Here is an 8882-nt window from a genome sequence, read left to right on the forward strand (position 1 = left end):
GAAAGTAATGATACGGTAACTTGTGTTGGAAATTTGGTCATAATTCCACATATTTTAATCCAAAATATTAAGACAATAAACATAACATTTGCAATATGAGTAGATCTAGTGACAGTGCTAGATGTATATAACTTGAGTATGCTTAATATGAAATAAGCATCAACATTTACATAGTATCGCAATGCTGCCATTGCAAAGAGTATTAACAAAGAAACATCTAATAGAATCGGGAGAATGAAAGTATACCCCGAAAACGTCCCACCGCTGGATTTTGAGGCAGTATTGCCTCCGTTGATGTCGTTCATCTTCTTGTCTCCAATCTCCGTTGACATCTTGGTGAAGGCGCCGATGTAGCAGCAGTAGCCGCGAAGAACGAGAGCAGTCGCGCTTGAAGCGCTACCCAAAAACTTGATCGCCCGCCTACCCGTGCAGGTTCTCAAGCGGACGGAGCTTCGGAGGCACCTGCTCGTTCCGATCACCCGTGCGCGCGGGATGAACAGAACCGGGGAAACAGAGAGACAGCGCAGGAACAAAAGGAGAGTATCACCAAGGAACAATAGTAGGAAGAAGACACACCCTTTGAGAGCCTCTGCCTTGCGTTATATGTAGAGAGAGAGATATCCATTACCACACAAATAAATCTCATTTGTTGTGAAGGTTGCCACAAAATAAATCTCATTTGTTGTGAAGGTTACCACAAAATAAATCTCATTTGTTGTGAAGGTTACCACATAATGAATCTTTCATTTGTTGTGAAGGTTACAACAAATAAATCTCTCATTTGTTGTGGATGTTACAACACAATGAATTTCTCATTTGTTGTGGAGGTTACAACACAATGAATCTCTCATTTGTTGTGGAGGTTATAACACAATGAATTTCATTTGTTAATGGTGACTTTATTCTCATCGGTTACAAAACGGAAGAGCAGCAGGCAGGCTCGGTCAGCCGCCTCGCCTCGCTACGCCCATGGCCGAGGTCGACTCGGCATGCGTGCATGCGTGTGGCAGTCCAACTATCACCTCAATCGGTCAACAGAGAATCTCTAATATCACCCTATTTAAGTTGAGGTTTTTCTACCTAAATTTTCAAGGCAGTATTATTCTCTCTAACATTACTTGTGGGCTCTTGAGATTTTAATTGAATTAAATTGGGCCTAGCCCATTTATTCCAACAATCCCCACCAAATTTCATGGCTCACAAGAAATGTTCTCAAAACTGAACCTGTTAGTTATACCAGTGTTTCGATGGAGACTGTTAGGTTGAACTTCCACCTAGGAAAAGAGCTATACCAGATCACAACTGAACAATGGACTATGCCTTGAATTGTCAATCTTGTGCGATTCAGATTTCACTTAAACCCTTAACTAGTACTAGGCTGTCGTTTGCATCCCCTCTGTTTGGAGCGTAAAAGTCATACTCCTGGCCTTTTCATGAGTATCTAGAGATCACCCAGATCTCATAGACTGTGACTAGCAGTCGGATTCATATAGGTGTGTTTCTTCTAAGATGTTCTGTAGGCCAACATCTCTGCTTTATGAAAAACCACTCGGATCACTTTAAGGTGTATATCATCCTACCATACAGATTAGAAGAGAAGTGCATCATGAAGATAGGTTCATTTTAGGGTCTCTTCTCTCAGCTACACAATAGTTTATTTCGCCATCCAAATTCACGGGATCTCCGATCACAATGGACAGGTTTCCACTATTGTGCAACTCTAAGTGGGTCTCAAGCCCATCTCCCTCGATGCATAGTCTATCACATTACGTGGTAGCCCCTTGGTAAACTGATCTGCCAGATTTTTAGTCGTCTGGATATAGTCCAATGCTATCACTCCAGAGTTTTTCTGCTTTCTGACAGACTTCAGTCTTCTTTTAACATGCCTGGATGACTTCATGTTGTCCTTCGAACTGTTCACTTTAATAATCACTGTTTGATTATCACAATTCATCAGGATTGCTGGTACTGGTTTTTCAACCACCGGCAAGTCCATCAGGAGCTCACGAAGCCATTCGGCCTTAACTGTGGCAGTATCTAAAGCTGTGAGTTCTGCTTCCATTGTTGACCTCGTTAAGATGGTCTGCTTGCAAGACTTCCAGGAAACAGCGCCCCCTCCAAGTGTGAACACATACCCACTTGTGGCCTTTATCTCATCAGCATCAAATATCCAGTTTGACTCACTATAGCCCTCCAGCACTTTTGGGTACCCGACGTAGTGAATTTCATAGCTCATTATCCCTTTTAGATAGCGCATTACTCTTTCAAGAGCATGCCAATGATCATCTCCCGGATTTGAAACAAACCGGCCCAACTTGTTCACAGCAAATGAGATGTCAGGCCTCGTTGCACTAGCTAAGTACATCAATGAACCAATGATCTTAGAGTATCTCAATTGATCCCTTGCTATTCTTCGGTTTTTCCTTAATAGCACACTGGGATCATAAGGAGTAGGAGCTGCCTTGCAGTCACTATAACCAAAGCGACTCAAGACTTTGTCCACATAGTGAGATTGCACAAGTGTAATCCCACCCTCATCTCCTCTTAGTAGTTTAATGTTAAGAATAACATCAGCCACTCACAAATCCTTCATTTCAAAGCTTTTGGACAGAAAGTCCTTGACCTCCTCAATCACATTGAGGCTGGTCTCAAAGATCAATATGTCATCAACATATAAACACAAGATCACTCCCTCTCCCCCACCATAGCGATAGTATACACATTTATCAGCTTCGTTCACAACAAAGCCAGCAGATGTAAGTGTATTGTCAAACTTCTCATGCCATTGCTTAGGCGCTTGTTTGAGACCATACAAGGACTTCAACAGCTTGCACACCATTCCCTTCTGACCTTCTAGTACATACCCATCTGGTTGATCCATATAGATCTCCTCATCCAACTCTCCATTGAGGAAAGCTGTCTTAACATCCATCTGATGGACGAGTAGACCATGAGAGGCTGCCAGAGCAAGTAGTACTCGAATCGTGGTCAAGCGAGCAACCGATGAATAAGTGTCGAAAAAGTCCTCGCCTTCTTTTTGGGTATAACCCTTGGCCACAAGCCTTGCCTTGTACTTTTCAATTGTACCATCAGGCCTAAGCTTTTCCTTGAAAACCCATTTGCATCCTACAGGCTTGCACCCATATGGACGCTCGACGACTTCCCAAGTACTATTAGAAATAATTAAGTCCATCTCACTGCGTACCGCTTCCTTCCAATAGTCAGCGTCAGGAGATGAATATGCCTCTTCAATGGTTCTTGGAGTATCATCTACAAGATATACATTGTAGTCATCTCCAAAAGACTTTGCAGTCCTTTGTCTCTTACTCTTTCGAGTTGCTACAATGTTATCCTTCTCAGGATTTTCCTCAAGTGTTTGATCAATATGTTCTATCGGCACAAAGTGCTCACGGAATAAAATAGGTTCTTGACTAGAAGTGCTAGGTGCATTTTTCATAGGAAATTAATTCTCAAAAAATGTGGCATCTCTAGACTCAATAATTGTACCAACACGCATGTCGGGTACTCCAGAATTTACTATTAAGAACCTATATCCCACACTGTGGATAGCATAACCAAGGAACACACAATCTACGGTCTTTGGTCCAAGTTTACGCTTTTTGGCTATAGGTACATTTACCTTGGCCAAATAGCCCCATGTGCGCAGGTGAGAGAGATTTAATTTCTTCTTTTCCCATTTCTCGAATGGTGTTACTTCCTTATGCTTAGTAGGAATTCTATTCAGGACATGACACGCAGTCAATATTGCCTCACCCCACCATTCCTTGGAAAGTCCTGCAGTGTCTAACATGGCATTCACCATCTCAGTTAGAGTGCGGTTCTTTTTTTCGGCTACCCCATTTGACTAGGGTGAATAGGGAGGCGTCCTCTCATGAATAATTCCATACTCTTCGCAGAAAGAAATAAACTCATTGGAAAAATACTCTCCACCCCTATCAGACCTCAACCGTTTGATTTTCCTTTCCAGTTGATTTTCTACCTTAGCCTTATAGATCTTAAAGTAATGTAATGCTTCATAATTTGTTTTCAATAGGTACACATAGTAGAATCTAGTGCAATCATCTATCAGTGTCATGAAATATTTCTTTCCCACTTTAGTCAACACGTCATTCATTTCGCACAGATCGGAATGAACAAGTTCTAGTGGTGCCAAATTCCTCGCCTAAGATGCCTTGTGAGGCTTGCGAGGTTGTTTCGATTGAATACAAGTATGGCACTTAGAGCCTTTGACTAAAGTGAATTTTGGAATTAAACTTATGTTGGCTAAGCGTGTCATACAACCAAAATTCACATGACAGAGTCGTTTATGCCACACATTAGATTCATCATCATCATTGCTTACATGGTTCACAACTTTATTACACATATCATCCAAGGAAAAGCGGAACAAGCCTCCGCTGTCATAACCTTTTCCAATAAACGTTCCATATTTAGATATGACACATTTATTGGATTCAAACACAATTCTAAAACCATCTCTACACAATAGAGAACCGCTAACTAGATTCTTCTTTATTGAAGGGACATGCTGCACGTTCTTCAGCTGCACGATCTTTCCCGAAGTAAACTTTAGATCGACCGTACAAACACCATGAACAGCCGCAAGCGATCCGTTTCCCATCAACAAGGAGGAACCTCTCCCGACCTGATAAGAAGAAAACAGGGAAATGTCGGCACACACATAAATATTAGCACCAGTATCAACCCACCAATCAGGTGAGTGACAGACAGAGAGAACTGTAGGTAAAAAATTACCATACCTCGATGTTCCTCCGCCCTCACTAATAACCATGTTTCCAGACTTCTTGTCCTTGCGCTCAGGACAATCCTTGGCCCAATACCCAGACTTGCCACACACAAAGCAACCTCCTTTTGCCTTTCCCTTGCCTTTCTTCTTAAAATTGGTTGTAGCCTTGGGTTTGACGTCAGGTTTGACTTTCTTGTTGTTGTTGTGGGATGCGTGAGGGTTCTTCTTCTGCACCAAATTGGCGCTAGAACCTCCCTCGATCTTTTTGCCCCGGTTGTCCTTTGCCCTCGCCTTCTCCTCAACACCCAAAGAGCCAATAAGATCAGTAACACTGAACTCTTGCCTCTTGTGTTTTAGAGAAGTACCAAAGTCCGTCCAAGAAGGTGGCAATTTGGCAATAATGACACCTGCCACAAACTTGTCCGGCAACTCACAGTTGTTGTTCTCAAGTTCCTTTGCCAACATCTGAATCTCATGAGCCTGTTCCACTACAGAACGATCATCGACCATCTTGTAGTCATAGAACTACTCCATGACATACAGCTCGCTGCCGGCATCAGAAACCCCGAACTTGGCCTTAAGAGCATCCCACATGTCCTTCCCTGAAGGCATGTGCATATACACGTCCACAATATTGTCGGCGAGCACACTGATCAATGCTCCACGGAACAAGCAATCCGCAGCCTCGAACTTAGCCTCCTCCTCAGGTGAGAGAGGTGGTTCACTCGGTTTGCCCCGTGCGACAAAGAAACAATGCATCGCCGTCAACCACAAAAGTGCACGTGCTTTCCATCTTTTATAATTTGAACCATCGAAAGCATGTGGTTTTAGTGATGCAGCAAAGCCAACTACCGAAAAAGACCTATCAAGTTTTTGGATTGTTGGAAATTTGGTCATAATTCGGCATATTTTAATCCAAAATATTAAGACAATAAACATGACATTTGCAATATGAGTAGATCTAGTGAGAGTGCTAGATGTATACAACTTGAGTATGCTTAATATGAAATAAGCATCAACATTTACATAGTAACGCAATGCTGCCATTGCGAAGAGTATTAACAAATAAACATCTAATAGAATCGGGAGAATGAAAGTATACCCCGAGAACGTCCCACCGCTAGATTTTGAGGCAGTATTGCCTCCGTTGATGTCGTTCATCTTCTTGTCTCCAATCTCCGTTGACATCTTGGTGAAGGCGCCGATGTAGCAGCAGTAGCCGCGAAGAACGAGAGCAGTCGCGCTTGAAGCGCTACCCAAAAACTTGATCGCCCGCCTACCCGTGCAGGTTCTCAAGCGGACGGAGCTTCGGAGGCACCTGCTCGTTCCGATCACCCGTGCGCGCGGGATGAACAAAACCGGGGAAACAGAGAGACAGCGCAAGAACAGAAGGAGAGTATCGCCAAGGAACAATAGTAGGAAGAAGACACACGCTTTGAGAGCCTCTGCCTTGCGTTATATGTAGAGAGAGAGAGAGATCTCCATTACCACACAAATAAATCTCATTTGTTGTAAAGGTTACCACAAAATAAATCTCATTTGTTGTGAAGGTTACCACATAATGAATCTTTCATTTGTTGTGGATGTTACAACACAATGAATCTCTCATTTGTTGTGGATGTTACAACACAATGAATTTCATTTGTTAATGGTGACTATTCTCGTCTGTTACAAAACGGAAGAGCAGCAGGCAGGCTCAGTCGACCGCCTCGCCTCGCTACGCCCACGGCCGAGGCCGAGTCGGCATGCGTGCATGCGTGTGGCAGTCCAACCATCACCTCAACCGGTCAACAGGAAATCTCTAATATCATCCTATTTAAGTTGAGGTTTTTCCACCTAAATTTTAAAGGCAGTATTATTCTCTCTAACATTACTTGTGGGCTCTTGAGATTTTAATTGAATTATATTGGGCCTAGCCCATTTATTCCAACACCTTGCGCACAGAATGGGGTCGGGGAGAAGCAGGTGGGCAGTGCAAAGGTCCGGACGGACGAAAACATCAGGAGGAGGCGAGGACAGCCAGCGTGGAAGGGGCAGAGATGGGGAGCAGGAGATGGCACATGGCACAGAGGCCCTATCGACCGCCGAGGCATGCGGCAGGGACCCAAATCTCGATTCTGCTAAATACTTCCTTCGTTTCACAATGTAAGTCATTCTATCATTTTCCACATTTATATTGATGTTAATGAATCTAGACATAATAAATCTAGACATATATATCTATCTAGATTCATTAACATCAATATGAATGTGGAAAATGATAGAATGACTTATATTGTGAAATGGAGGGAGTACAAGGCAGCCGCCGCCTCCATGGCGGATCTGCTAGGCTAGCGGCATCGATTAGCAGGCACAGCTCTTGTGGCTGAGCAGCTTGAAGATGACAGGGAGGTTGCGAAGGGACTGCGGTCGCCGACCTTGATCAGGAATTCAGGATCGGTGAGGCGATGAGGAGCGCGTGAAGAGGACTGGGCGGAGGCGGTTTCTTCTCGGTTGATGTATTTCCTTCAAAATAAAGAAATATGTTTGTTTCCTGCAAGGTAGAGTAAGAAATTTTACGATTGACAATTGGCAAACATTCGGATTCTATAATTTTCCCCTAAATTTGCTAAGGGCCTCATCGGTTGCCCTATAGCTTAAAAGCCAAAGCCAAAATTTGAATTTTAAAACTTGATTTTGAATTTGATTTTAATGTTTTTTCAACATAGTTTTTTTTCAACTTTGGCTTTTCAATCACTAACAACATACATACAAAAGTTTTACTCACATATCATTTTTAATCGCTAATAAGCCGTTATGTCTTATAATAAGAAGTGGGCAACCGATGGGGACCAAAATTTTACGATTGACAATTGGCAAACATTTGGATTGATAATTTGCTCGAAAGAGGGAGTTTACCAAGAGGTATAGATGGCCAAAGGGCCCGCTCGGCACGGCCCAGCCCAAGCACGGCTGGGCACGGCCCAGCAGCCATCGGGCCGGCACGGCCCATGGGCTGCACCTCTCGCCAAGGCACGGCCCACCAGCTGTCGGGCCGTGCCGTGCCGTGCCGGCCCGAAGGCATGGGTGGCCCATCGGGCTTTTTTAAAATAAGTCTATTTTCCGTCCCTCCTCTTTGGGCTATTTCATATGTATAGCTAAAATAAGTCTATTTTCCGTCCCTCCTCTCTGGCTAACATATGTATAGATAGAAAGGTCTATTTTAGATCCCTATTCTTTCGTCCATAGCATATAATATATCTATTTTTACTCCCCTATTTTTTTTTGTGTATCGGGCCTAGCTGTCGGCCCTTTGTGTCGGGCCGGCCCAGTCGTGTCGGTGGAGGGGCCAGGCACGGCCCGGTGATCGGGCCGGGCCAGCACGGGCCCGACCTCCGTCGGGCCGTGTCGTGCTGGGGCCAGGCCAAAATGCCGTGCCATGGGCCAGGCTGTCGGGCCTCGGGACTTTTGGCCATCTATACCGAGAGGAATGCCCTCAATGCTGCAGCTAGAGCTTGATTGACCAGGCCACTCTTGAAATGCGATCTGGACTCCACAAAATATTCGACGAGCTAATTCCTGCAAAAACCCAAAGAGTTAAGTACCAAGCGTATCTCCCTTTTTGGAGGCAATTCATGATCCAGTTGTTGTACTCTTCAGGCCTTACCTGGAGTGCAAGGTCCATTGAAGAATCAATCTGGAAGACAACATACCCGTCCTTTCCCCGTACCTCTCTTATTCGAAATGTAACGTCCCTCAATACCCACAAGAGCTGATAACAAATCATCAATAACCAAAAGCTCCTGCAAATCAATAACAGATAGATTGGAGTTACAGTTTTGAGTTGTTTGTGAAAGCTAAATTACTTCAGATAATTTTAAAGATGTGCAAAATGAAGATATTACAATATTGAGCCTCATAGAATAGCTGCTTAAAGCAACATACTGAAAATGCAACTATTTTGTGACATTGTTACAACAAATATGCTGTACTTAGCACGGCATGTCAGTATGTAATGAACACCACCGACCAACAGACTCTGAGAATCACTCAAATTCAAAACAAAAGATTCGTGTTATGTAACAAAATATTTTATTATCTGAAACTATATCTACTCACACTACATTGACCACAT

General features: G+C 43.5%; 1 pseudogene; it reads right to left on the bottom strand.

Moving 5' to 3' along the window:
* Positions 1-4534: 4534 nt before the first annotated feature.
* Positions 4535-5815, bottom strand: LOC136355251 (uncharacterized; annotated as a pseudogene).
* Positions 5816-8882: the final 3067 nt, after the last annotated feature.

Source organism: Oryza sativa, chromosome 2 (genome assembly GCF_034140825.1).
Source record: "Oryza sativa Japonica Group chromosome 2, ASM3414082v1".
In the NCBI taxonomy this organism is placed as follows: domain Eukaryota; kingdom Viridiplantae; phylum Streptophyta; class Magnoliopsida; order Poales; family Poaceae; genus Oryza; species Oryza sativa.